Raw genomic sequence first — 14359 nt, forward strand, 5'->3', positions numbered from 1 at the left:
GCTGTGAAAATATTGGCCTTCGGCATGTTTATACAGACTGTCAAGTATGAAAAATTGATTAGCAAAATGCCACGTGCTATCATATTGGAAATATGAGGCGTTTCAGCGTGTGATTGAAGATGAAATGAGTCCGAGGCGCGGGCGACACACGCGTGGCGAGGGAATGAGAAATGCTTTTTTGTGTATGTGTGGCGCGGCGTCTTCGAGTGTGAATGCTTCCCAGTGTGTCAGCACTTTGTTCCCGTGGAGCTGCTGACAGTGTGTGGATGTTCTTGCTCTGTTTAATGAGCAGATCTCGGGATTAACACGGGAAGATAACGAGAAACAGCATTGCGGGGAGAGAGTGAGAGTGCCAAAACAGTTGTTCGAATTTTCAGCGCCCTGCTAGTTTGGCTGTGCGTCACAGTGGCTTGTGTTTCCGTGGTCCAGAAATCAAGGTGAGCTGATAGATTTGAGTCCAACTAGCTCCCTATACGTGTCGCCCATTTCAGCTGCTTATGGGAAAATCAAACCAACAGAAAAACCACAATTACTACTCATGGTCCACAAACACATACAGAGAAAGCAACAGCAACACTTCTATGTTACTAAGTAACAGGGTAGGAGCCAGCATTGCCGGACAGAAAATGTGCCCTCAGTCAGCTTCTCCATGATAACAGCAGATTATTATAGCTACAGGAAATGAATCAATATGAAATCATCCCCCTCAGATGTTATGGATACAGCCAATTGTGTTTTCTTATCGAGTTGTCAGGCATCATGAAGGTAACAGGAACTTTTTCCACTAATCCATTCTCCAAAAACTGAGAGGGTTCTAATGCCACGTCCTCATAGCATGAAAACTGTAGCAACTGGAGGTTTTTTTTGTGTGTGTTTTTTAACAAAACACCTCAATTCTTTTTTTCTTTTTTTTTTTTTACCTCCAACTTGCAGAGCTTTCCCTCGGGTCTTAATGCATTGAGATGGATCCCTTTAGATCACAGCCACGTAGTACAGCGGGAGCCTCACAGAACAAATTCTACTCTAATCCCTGTATTGCTTAGGGGCTACAAGCCAAGCAGTAAGGATGGCATAGCACATTTCCATGGTCCACAGATGAATCTCAGTGGGAGAGAAAAATGAGTTATCTCTCTTTTTACTTTGCTTCTTTTATCTGGGATCTGCCTCTGTGTGAAGCCGTGGTAACTTTCTGTTTTTGCCTTTTTGTGTCTTCTAAACTTTACCGCTCGTATGAGTGGACACAGAGACATTTAGCTAATGCGCACAGACACTGACATTTCTTCCTTTCATTATCGCTTGGGTGGCATTTTTCACATCCATCTACTTTTTGCAGTTTCACAACCCCTGTTGTGCATGTTCAAGCATGGGTATAATGTGCAGGCCTGCAAAGTTCAGAAAGAGCCAGGTCATTAAAGGTTGTCGTTATGGCTTTTTTTCTAAATCACCAATACACGAACAAATTGCATCCAGATTGGGTTTTTTTTTTAAGAAGAAAAAAAAAACAAAAACAAGAATGTCACCAAGTCTTTCATTTTGCTTCTGTGAAACCACACTGTATGTGATTGCTGGATTGTGGGCTAATGTTACAAACTACCCAGTGGCAACTGGTGACTGAAAAACATGATGATGATGATGAGAGGAAAACAAACATATTGCTCATGTTAGTTCAATAAGGAGAGTTTATGTGAATGAAATCAGCATGATTTATTGAAAAACAGACTTTAGGAATAAGCTTTTAAAAAACAGACTCCGTTGAAGCTACTTAGCAGAGGCCAACAATGGAAGTGGGACAGGACCCCTGGAGATTTGGTTGAGGATCTCTAACTGGCCAGGATAAGGTGGAAATGTGTTAAGGGACGGGTCACACACATGCAAAAGTCAGAATGACAGAAGAGCACAGGGATTTAAAGCGTAACAGACGCTGATTTGCTCGCAGAAGAAGGAGATTTTGAGAGTGAGTTTGACAGCGTGGGAAAGCAGAAGCGATGTAAAGAATAGACTAGTAGCCCAAAAACCCGGGAATGAAGGCAGATGAGTGAACACAGATCTTCCTTATTAAACTTGCACAAAGGCTTTATTTAGCTACTTATTATTACATTCTCAAATTCAAATTCAAATTTTACTTGTCATGTACACAGTCATACACAGTACAATATGCAGTGAAATGCTTAGACAACTGCTCGTGACCTAAAAAAAAAAAAAGGCTATGAATAAGATAGGAAATAAATATGAAAAATTAAAAAGGGTCAATTTAACTAGGAAGGAATAAAATATAAATTAAGGTTAAAAATGAAATAACTGTACAACACAAATTAGAATGAAGGGTAAATTTAACTGGGAAAGAATAAGATAAAATATATAAATTAAAGTTGAAAATAAAATAACTGTACAACAAAATACACAATATAGAACTATATAAGAATGTATGAAGAAATATAAATAAATATATATACAATAACAGCAGCTGTACAAGTATTAACTGGAAATGAAGAATATAGTGACCAGTGTTGTGCAATCCACATTATGTCTTGTGCAGTGCAAATATGCTTAAAGTGATTTAAGTGATGAAGTGAAAACAATGTCCAAAATGTCCAGTGTGTGTGTAAGAACCATATGTGTGGGTCAGTACTGTGTGGTGGTGTGATTGAGAGACCGTATCGCCTGCGGGAAGAAGCTCCTCCTCAGTCTCTCTGTGTTGGTCTTCAGGGAGCGGAATCGCTTTCCTGACCTCAACAGAGAGAACAGTCCGTTGTTGGGATGGCTGAGGTCCTTCACGATCTTCCTGGCCTTGGTCCAGCACCGCCTGCTGTAGATTGAGTGCAGGTCAGGGAGCTCGGAGCGGATGGTGCGCTCAGCTGATCGCACAACCCTCTGTAGAGCTCGTCTGTCCTGCATGGTGCTGTTCCCGAACCAGGTTAAGATGTTTCCCGCCAGGATGCTCTCTATGGTGCACGAGTAAAAGTTCCTGAGCACCTTGGAGGGCAGTTGGAAGTCTCTCAAGCGTCTGAGGTGGTAGAGACGCTGTCGGGCCTTTTTCACCACGGTGTTGATGTGACAGGACCATGACAGGTCCTACGTGATGTGAACTCCGAGGTATTTGAAGCTGTCCACTCTCTCCACTGGGCATTCTATAATTACAAGCCTCATAGCATTCACATCGTAGTCAGCTTTGGTAATTTGGATAAACTGGCCTTTTAAATAACCCAGAGGGAGAGATATAAACACATATATTTCACTTCTATGAAGCTGGACATTCAACAAGAGTAACAATACCACGAATTATGAATTATCAGGCTGCCTGTTGCCATGTTTTCTTCGTTACAATGACACCATAGCTACAGCAAATACTGACTTTGTATTTATTGGAGAGAAAGGGAAAAGCCAAACCAAACAATCAGTAGTTTTGCCTTTAATAAACAGATTAGATTGTTCAAATAAAAATAACCCGACAGCTGTCTAACTCAGTCTGAAGTCTGCTGCTGTGTAACAGATGATTTAGCTGTAAAACTCTTACTGTGTGACAGCTCAGGTGTCTGAGGTGCTCCTGACTTATCCTGTCGGTGTCATAACTAACTGATCGTTATGAATAATAAATGAAATTGCTACTCTTGTACCACAGGTAAAGCTCATATAATCTGGATTTGTTAAAAATGAAGTGTCATGAAGTGTTATGAGTTCTTTGTTATGAAAGAGCGTTAGATTCACTTTACATGTTTAAAGATTATCTTCATAACGGCTGTAGGTCCTGATGAATCTGGTATTCTGAAAGCATTTCAGAATTAAAGGCTGTCTGTCTTTTTTGGATACTGTAAATATAGAAAAACCCACTCAGTAAGCTGTCCGCTCAAATAAAGACATCCTACATGCTGGTAGCAGCACATTGTCCACACCAGGATATGATGCTAGGTGAGTAAAGCCATGGGTTTAGTCATGACAACTGATGCAGTGAGGACCAAAGCTGTGCCAGTAGGGCAGAGCCCTCCACTTCCATTAGTTTAACTGTTAAACAGGCCTTCAGAAATCCTACATCAGGCTAACTGTTGCATTGGCCAGTAGCTAGATACTGCTTGGTTAAAAACACGAGACTTTAACTACAAAGAACTGTTTCTGTGTCTTTGAAAGAGCCCATTAAATTGACATTTGTAGCTATGAAAGTGCACTAAATTGATATCAGAGGTACATAACTACCATGATGTCACCCATTTGTGTGACAGATTTATTTTATAAGTTGTACAGACATTTGGTAATTATTTTCTCTTGTTTCAAAAAGTAGACGAAGACCAAGATACCAGACCAGATAGGATTAGCTGGCTAGCCTTAGCTTTCCTGCTAATAGCATATGCCATCTATACTATTTATAGTATATGCTATTTATAATCATATTGATTTGACCAAACAATAAATGATGTAACCTTACAAAGCAAATGAGTAAAGGTCTAAATAATGGTTGCCTTCATTAGTACTAGCTGACAGGGATACAAGGCAGGGTTGATTTAGCCTGCTGTGACTTAGCTCAGCATATTTCAAAGGGTTAGTAGCTTTGGTCACTTTTTAGCCTTGTTGTCATTACAGAAATGCTTCACTATCACAGCATACATGGCACAAAGTAAAAACAAGCTGTTTGTTAATAACAACAATTTTCTGGATGTTATCCAGCAAATCATTAACAAAAATCGCCATTCCATCTATTTCGATACTCCTGAGATGGATTGAAATGGATGTGGAAGAAACGGGTAAAGAAAATCTTGAAGACAAAGCGAAATCTCTTCGTGCATGTGCTCTGGTCACCCGTGTTGTCATCATCACAGGAAATAAGGTAATCACCTCCCTCTAATGATGCGGTTGCTCATCGCTGGGGGGGCAACCATGGCCCCATGGTGGTCTGATGTTGACAATCACCACACGCGCCTGCAGCAGACATACATCAAGACGCTCATGAGCATGACAGCCAATTAATGAGAGGGATGGGATGGAAGGATGAAGGGGAGAAAAGAACGAGAGTAAGATTCAAATCTGCAACATTCCTCATTGTCAGAACTCTTCGCGCCACTTTGCTCCCATCCACTAATTAGTGTTTGGTTGTCCCTCACTTTCTCTCTCTCTCTCTGTGTCTCTCTCTCTGTGTCTCTCTGCGGGGTTTAGGTCTTTTTGACATTTACATTGCGATTCTGCTGTTTCCAGCCTTTTTCTTGCTAACTGGCATAATCTGAATTTACATGATATACAAATTCATGTATGGTTTCTAATTGGGATTTGTTGTGGTTCTGTTTTACATCAGAGGAAAAACACATTTATCCAGAAGCAAGCACATTATGTTGTGTTTATTTTCAATATATACATATGTTTAAAAAATAAAACACAATCATTGTTTCCATGACTTTATGCTTGCTGCAATTAATGTCCACACAAGTTATGTGTGGACGTGGGCGTATATATGTATGAAGCAAATAGGTGCAGCAGTTACCTAGAGACTGACGAAGCTGCTGTGACAGTGCTGGCCTTTAGCTGAGCACCATGTGATGGAGTATTTTACATCCTCCCCGATACGCCGTATCCATCTCCAAAAGCAATGCATTAACCCAATATGACACCAGGATGTGCGTACCTGGATTCCCCCCTTTTTTCTAATTCCACCTCTGCTTAAAGGTCACCGGATCACTTGTTTTTGCAAATAAAACTCAGATACACAGTTACGGGCATCTTCCAAATGGCTGTCCCTGAGCAGGAGAGGCACGCATGCAGCCAGTTTTGATGCTCGTTATACTGTAATTAGACACACAAACCTGTGCGCACAGTACAAACAGAAATATGCAAATTGCAGCTGTGGCAGCCAGTGCATGACGAGTGTTACGCCCAGCGGTTCCGCTGAAGACAACAACAGGTTGATGACGATTTAAAGATAATCACTTCCTCTCTTCTTTATTTATCTTCCTGTTTTCTACTCTCTTATTTATTGCTCGTTTTAATGAAAGAGATTGAAATATCCAAAGAGGGCGAAAGAGGGAGAAATACACCCTTACTCTGTTTTAATGCCCTTCCTCTCCATCTTACTCCCGTCTCCCTCGTCTGTAATGGGGCTGTTTGATGCTACACTTTTTTTTTCTTTTCTTTTTTTTTGGGTGGCGTGTCCTTTTACATGAACAAAATCCGTCCATAAGTGCCGCGTGCCTCATCTTTGAGCAGCTGCATTTTAAACTCAATTAGCGCCCGGCAGACACAAACACACACAGGCACGCACGAGCACAGCAACACCTAATTCGCTCTTGCCACAAATTAGAGTGCAATACACACATGCATGCGCATGCACCTGAGTGGTGAGGCTAATTTGCCCAAGCGGACCTGTGTGAAAGGAATAATGAGGCTTTGATGACTTCACTTGAAGAGCCTCGCTCCTCGCTGACATCATCCACGAACCTGGTGTGACCCCTCAGACTTTGCTCTGATTCATTCCCCACCTCACATCACTGCCACCCCCAGAGGAAATTGTCTGTCTCCTGATTGGCTGAAGTTTAGCTGTGCCAGATAGAGTGAAAGGTGGAAAACTACCAAAAGTTCTCAAAGGCTGTGAATCGGATATGATAGAGAAGAGGAAACACTTTTTTTTGTAGCTGCTATTTGGATCCATTGAGAAGAAATCTTAAGCCACTGATGTTTTTCTTTTGTTTTTTTTTTATGTGAAATAAAAAATCCAAAGTGTACTCGAAAATTGGCTTGCTCACTGAAAAGTGAGCAGAAGAAGAAAAAAAAGGAAATCTAAATAGAGGAAAGAAGGTTGAAATAAATCAAACGTGATTCTGTGCACATGTCCTTTTTATCCAAGTGTTACAAATGCAGCCAACATCAACATCCCGCTTGTTCTCATGCAACAAGAAACCATTAGCAAAACATGAAAAAGGTTTTTGAAAAAACAAAAAATTCTGAAGAGAGCATCTCTTATGCTGAAAATCGCAGCAGGAATCGGGCTGCAAAATCTTTCCATGTGAACGTTTGAATGGGAGTTCTGGTTTTTACTCTTGAGTCATCTTTTTAGCCTCGACTGTTGCTTATTGGTGTGAAAACAAGAGCAGTTTAACTGCAGTTTAACTGATTTTACTGATTGCTCGGACAGCAATCAGTAAAATCAATGATTTTAAGTCCCTGAGATTGTTTGAGTGTATAAAGCAAATAATTGAACTGTAAATGGTTAAAGCAGCTGATGCGCGGGTTTCAGCTGTGAGCCAAAAGTCACAAATTTGTCAGTAATTTCTCATCGCAGGGTGCAATTTAATCCTGCTTTGTCAGATGGAGCTGCATGCACAGTGACCTGTGGAGTTGATGCCTTGATGTACTGGAAATAACAGGTTGATGGGATGGCTAATTCAATCTTTACTCACTGGTGACGTTTAGGCATTACAAACTACGTGTTTAGGTTTATGAAAACTGTGTAGTTTTCATAAACTAAAACTCACCTTTCACAGCAGTAACCCCGCTCGTTGACATATGTCAAGTTGGGAGGGCTAGATCCCCATCTCTATTGCCATAACCTTTAACGTAACGGGCACACACACCAAAGTACACCTTCTCAGTAATAGAGTCACGGCAGCTGCTCTGAGGAAACCGTGCTACTCGACACCCCGGGGACGAGAACTGACTTTGTTGAAGGCTCAGTCGATGAATGCAGTTAGGATTTCCTTTAAAGCTGAAGAGAAAACTGAAGAGAGAGCTCATATTTGTGCACTGTAAAGAGCTGCAATGCCTGCTTTATGAACTTGACTCAGTCACCTCTTGTTTTGTGTCATCATACTTTTCATTCATTTTCATTTCTAGCTCATTTTTATTTCCTTGCGTTATTTTTTTATTTTTATTTTTTTTGCCTGTCATTAGTCATCATTTTTATTCTTCCTGTTTTTCCTGTTTCAGGTCATTTCCTCATGTATGGTCTTGTTTTAGCCTGTCCTCTTTGGATTTTCAATTAGTTTAGCCTTTCGGTCTGGCCCTTGCTCATTCTGTCTCCCTCACTGACTCCCTTGAAGCGTTTGACCTAAAAATTATTTATTTATTTATTTATTTATTTATTTATTTATTTTTTTGGGGGGGGGGTCAACTATCTTTAAAAACCCTGTGACTGTACCTGTGCAAATACCAAGATTTTCTCTCAGCACGATGCAGTGACGCCCTCTTGCTGTAACCTGTGTATCATATTACCAGTACTCTGTCTGAGGCTAATGGACATGCTATGCTATGTCTTCAGACTTTTTGTCTCGAGGCAAGTAAATAAATTGACACTTGCACAATGGAGCAAAACGGCATCATGCATCATTCATTTCTGTAATCAGCACGCTGTCAGTATATTTGTCTAATGATCCATAACGCATTAGCAAGCTTGGAATTGGGTCTCGGGTGAAGGGACAATGACAAAAAAAAGCATTTACGAATCACACGTGTTTGTGCACATTTTAAAGGAGTTGCAGCAATCAAACGTACACAAACTCTTTTCCCGGTCTGACTGACAATAATGAATGTGATTCGGATTGTTTGGGTGCTCTGGGGCATCATTGCCACCGATATACTCTCTAGCAGCGTTGAAATGAATTAATCATAACTTTAGCCATTCCCCAAACTGCTCACTTATGACTGGCAACAACAACAACAAAACGGAGGCAATATGGGGCCACTGTACTCAAACGCAAATCTGTTTTCTGGTTGTTTTATTTATTTATTTATTTTAAGGATAGTTGTCTCGGTTTCCTCTGCTGTTACTCGTCTTCCTCTCCTCATGTCCTGTGAGAAACGAACAGTTTTACAGCGATAAATGAAGTGGCCAAGCTTTGGCGAGGAAAGAGGGAGAGAGGAGAGAGAGGTTTAAGATGTGCAAGTGGAAGGTAGTGAGAGGCTAAGAGGAAAGAATAGGAGAGGGTGAAAGATTGATTAAGGAAGTGTGAAGGAAGAAGAAACACTCACTGTATCCACCTGCTGCCAAGGAATCGCCTAATGAGAACTGAGGGATCCTTAAGAGCGAAGGGAGAGAGAAGGAGGCACAGAGAGAGAGAGAGCGGTACAAAGGGTATGAAAAATGGTGAGCTGTCAGGTGAGTACTGGAGGGAGAACCGAGCTTTAAGCGTTTTGCCCTGACCACAGAGAATAGGTTTGTGTGAGTGCACCCATAAAGATACAAGATTGTGAAGCATTGCACAGCTGCATCTGCAGCTGCACCACAAGCATATTCAAAAATATTTGCAGTCCATGCGATCCTTAACAGACATACAAAGATGTAACAGTGGTGCACGGTTCACTTGCTTGAAACCCTCTAGAGCAAGAAAAACAGACTTTTACCCCATCTTTTACTTCTGCTTCAGCATTTCATTTCCCACGTCTCCTTGCCCTCACCCCTCCTTTTACATTGTTTTCGGCCTTTCCTCGCCATTCTTTTTTCTTCCTCTTCTGCTCACCGACCTCTGATTCATACATACTTTCTTAAAAGCATCACTGATGCCTCTCTCTAATGTGCAGCATGTCCCCGGGCGTGCCTTGAACTGGCACATTCATTTGATTTGTGTATAGTCAGAATATAGTCTCAAATCCATTAAGACAAGAGATGAGGGTACTTTTTAGGATCCAGGTGTTAGTGCGTGCGCCTGCATATTAGAGGAAAATGCAGAAAGATCGCAGTCATGTTGATAAAGTAAGGTATTACACACAAACTGTGTGAAGGCTTTGTTATATATAGAAACGTTTGAGCTGCTCGGATTTTTACAGTATCCATCAGCTCTGTATAGAGTTCACTTTTTATTCCAATATGTGCCTTTCTAGTGTCACAGTCACCTAAGAAATACGTTGTAACACTAACAGGGGCTTAACACATTCTCAGATGTTCCATGAACCCTCTGAGGTCAAAGTCATTATCAGCCATGACCTTAACCTTATCCTAATACATTCTAACTCACATCATTTGAAAACTATAATTTGCCTTTCTCCGAACATTAAATTCATCACCAGTGACTCCTTAGACATCACTTATCAGTAATCACTCCCAATATGATTCAGACTCAATTCAGATTTTGGTCAATGCTAAGCAGGTACTCAGATTATAAAGGGGACTTACATCTGTAATGTCATTGTACTAGACTTATGTGTATTTTGAAGTGCTTCCATAAAGGGAAGAATGACCTTTTGGGTTAAATGGGACAGAAAAAATAAATCACCTAGCCATAGTGTGTAAGACTGAATGGTTTTCTGTCTCTCTGTCCAGGGTGTACTTTGGCTCTCGCTAGTATAGGCTCCAGCACTGTAACCCTAAAATGAATAAGTGGTTAAGAGGATGGATGGATGAATAGATGAATGGATAATAGTCATAGAAGGTGATGAAAATAGGTAGCACTTGCAGCTTGTGTGCATAATAACCCTTTTGTGGATGATACATTTTCTGCACCCATGAGTATGCAAGTATCCAGTCCATGTGAGGGGAACTTCATTGTTACTGGATGATCACAGGGCATGTGACATCCTGTTTGTTCAAACTTGGTGGATTTGTCCTTGAGACACACACCAAATGTGTACTTTAAGTGGACTCGGAAATAGTATAAACTATTCTTATTTCTTGTATTTTCTACTGCACTTTGTCTAGCTCTCGGTCATCTCAATCACAGCCTGATAGAACAACTTTTAAACTGTGCATTAATGTATACCCGATTTCTGTTTGTGCAATCTCCATTTTGTGGTTATCACAAAACTTCACGGCGCTGTGGGATAAAGATGATGAATGGCATATACCATATGTAGAAAATGGATAGAACTGTTCAACTTTTTTCCTTCTTTTAAGCCAACAGAAATCCTCTATAGGGTATGTTTTCAGCGCTGAAGCCAGTGTTCTGTTAATAGGATCTAATTGGAAATGGCTGGTGTTAAGGAAGTTGCTTGGGTTGTCTGAACTTAATCCTGTGGAAATCCCTAAGAAGTTATTAAAAATCTATGTGCAGTGTCCTAAATGTAGGACACTGATTCGCAAATGGAACTAAGCTTCGAGACTCTTTGGGTTTAGCAGTTGCCCCAAAGTTGAAAATACAGTAATGCAATGGTTTTGACAAAGGCTCCTATGTTAGGGGAAAAAATAGCTTAAATATTTTATAACAGCATATTTGTGTTCATCAGAGCCATAAAGCAGCTGTGACATTGCACTAAAGGGAAGTTTTTCCCTAATGTCATAATATTAGCTTTGCCCGTATTACTCTTTAGAAGGTGAAGATGCTGATTTCATTCTATAGTGAGACATGGGCCACGAGCCTCGGTCCTTATACATCATATCAAATATGAAGCCACCGGCTGTGTATTGAAGACCTGTTTTCTTAGCTGAAACATTAAACTCACCTGGTTTGCCAACCATTCAATTGAGCCAGTGTGAATTTTTTTTATCTAGCAGGTAGCACTACTCTAATATGTTATTTCAGTCACAAAATCTTGGGCTAGAAATTAGACAAATGAAGAACAAATGGTGAAAACAGTATAAAAATAGTTACATACCACTCTCATTACTGCAAGAAAGGGAAACTTGTCCAGCTTAGTGTCCTTAACCACGTGTGTGGTGGTTAATTCACTCAGCTTACAAAACGCTGTTAAGCTTAAACAAATGGAAAGCCTTATATCACCTATATAATGCTTTTACGCTCTTTACCTGCACCGTCTATAGAAGGTGGTTTATTAGAGCCATTAAAGCAAAGCAGGCCTGCTGTAGATTGTTCTGCAGCAACCGCTGTCTCTGCAGTCTCTCGTTGCAGTGGCCAGACCAGACCTGTCCTCTGCTGACCCACTATGAACTGGCCGTGCTGCTCAGCCCTGTGGGAAATCCTTGGTGCATGTCTGGCCCTAATTAATACCCCTGCTGCAGTCTCTTATTAGACGGAGAGATGGAGAGAGCGAGTGAGAGGGAGAAAGAGAAGGAGAGAGAGAGAGAGGGAGACAATTAAGTATTGATTATATTTGCATAAATAGCTCCAGTTGTTTAAAGCCTGGTATGACCCCACGTGTTAGCACAGCACTCTCTGGGCACGCATTGGGAGCAAAAATAAAGAGACGTAGAGTGAGGGTAAAAAAGAATTGACCGGAGTCGAGAGAATGCATGGATCTCCTGCAATGCGACACAGCCAAGGCGCTTTAATCGAGTCATCCCAAAGGCTATGCCACTACGTGTTAACTTCGCAATTTGAACCAATTATTGCCCCATTAGCGAGTCCACTGCATTAGGCTGGCAGAAGATAATAATGTTTTTCTGTTGAGTTGGTCATCAATATAATAGCTCGAATAAAACACCTGAGGAGGTGCGCTAGTCACTTTAGTGGTACTCTCTATATCAGCGGTGGCACCTAATAAATGTGGCCTTTGTAATTGAGGGGAAACAGAGTGGAGTGCATGGAGAAAAGAAGAGAAAATAATTGCTGTTCTCCTCGCCCACGTTGCCCTTCTTCCTCCCTGCTGCTCGCATCATGCACCCCCCACTCGCGACCCTCAGTGAGGTCACTCCTGGTGACTAATTATTTAGGTGGAAGGACTACAAAAAGTTGTTGTGCAAGTACAAGTGCAGAGTCTGAGAGTGCAAACAGTGCAAGTGTGGATGCGAGTGAGTATATTATATGCCTCTTAAAAGCGTGTATGAGGATGTTGACATCTATTATTAAATAAGCTGAAGCCCACTGTGCAGTTTTAGGGGTTATGTAGAGAACAGTTGTTACCAAGGAGAGCATGCTCCAAATGGCTTGTCCAGTTTATGCAGACAGATAAAAGGAAATTGCAAAGTTCACATTAATGTTAGGATTTTTATGCGTTTAGCTTCTTTTTTTTTTTTTTTTTTGGCAACTCATGACAGTAATAAGTTTTTTGTTTGGTTGTTTTTTTGGGTTTTTTATTTTATTTTCAATCAATCACTGTAATTTCATGCAACTATCCAGATGTTTTAAAACATTAACTGGAAAGTGTAATAAATCAGAATATATCTGAGAAAGTAACAACTCAACGTCTTATAAGCATAGTAGTGGCAGATGTTGTTTAGCTCCCAACATGTCTGTAACAGTGCCATATGCCATTTTGGCATATGGTTCAATGTGAAATAAAGGAGAAGGTGTAACCGTTGGGTTCCTACAAACACTGAGCTTAATGTCCAGGAATAATCCAGAATGGGCATGATATGATTGTGTGTATGTATTAGGCAGCAAAATCAGTAGCTAAGTACGGTGATCAGCTACAACCATGATGCCACCTGTCTAAATGCATTGCGTGGTTTGTCTTGTTCTGTGAGGCAGCAGCCATTGGGGAGTGCCATGTGTACTGAAAATGAAGCCTTTGGTTGTATATCCACATATATCCCAGGACATTAGTGCTCCTAGCAGAGTGCCGCGTTGTAATGAAATAATCAATGTTATTCACATCACCATCCACTGCCTATAAAGTTGAGGGCCCTGTTGAGTCAGTTACTCAGAACCAGATGCTTGTTTCTGTCGTATCTCCAATCTGTTACATACTTTTATCATTGTTTTTAAAAACACTGAAATATCTTTATATGCTGTTATGTTAATAAAGATTATGTCAGCAGGCTTGTCTCTTGCTGTGTCTAATTTTAATTTGATGTTTGTGCACTTGTGGGACGCTGTTATAACCTAGTACTATAAATAATTACTGCAGTTTGCGCATCACTGAGTATTAGATATAAGCATGATCTGACAAAAAACAATTTCTAGTGTAGAATTCATTTCAAAGCAAATGAATGAATTTGCATTGAATATGTCTGGCAATGTTTTCTTTTGCTGTGAGAGAGCTGACTTGAAGTTTCTCATTTGCGCTCTCCAGTGTATTTATGAATCGAGCAGTTTGTGTTACTGGAAAACGACAACACAAAGCAGTGTGTGTGTGTGTGTGTGTGTGTGTTTCTTTCAGCACTGCTAGGAATTTTACCTGCTACATGTGCCGCGTGCCATGGACGTGCTTGCGCACGAGAGAGGATATCAGTCTGCGTGTTTGTGCATGAGTTTAACTTCATATTTTGCGTATGACAGTGCCAGCAGGGCTGATCAGTGTCCATGCTGAGGGCTTTGTCACAGCTGACCTATATTAGATGAAAGCAGCTGGATCAGTGGCCTACAGGGACAGCAAAAGAGTTGTGTTCTAATTATCTCTGCAGCTAGCTAGCGACACATCACACCCGCGCACACACCCATGTACAAACACACACACACACACTTTTTGCGACAAAATCAATGGAGGCTCGTGAGAGCATCTGCCATGCTCTGCTTGACGAGTGACAGCAGCACATCCTCCATGTAGGATTGGCAAAAATACACCGCCTCCTGTCACACAATGCATGTTAAAACCATTTTGTGATGACTTGGGTCTCTGA

The 14359-nt window shown here is 40.9% G+C and overlaps 1 protein-coding gene across 2 annotated transcripts in view; it reads left to right on the forward strand.

Moving 5' to 3' along the window:
- The window catches only part of dlgap3 (discs, large (Drosophila) homolog-associated protein 3), a 156771-nt gene that overhangs the window by 65487 nt on the left and 76925 nt on the right, over positions 1 to 14359 (forward strand). The gene's annotated exons all lie outside the window — the stretch shown is intronic.

This window comes from Rhamphochromis longiceps, linkage group LG22 (genome assembly GCF_057381845.1).
Source record: "Rhamphochromis longiceps isolate RC_006_pf linkage group LG22, R_longiceps_female_GT1.1, whole genome shotgun sequence".
NCBI lineage: Eukaryota > Metazoa > Chordata > Actinopteri > Cichliformes > Cichlidae > Rhamphochromis > Rhamphochromis longiceps.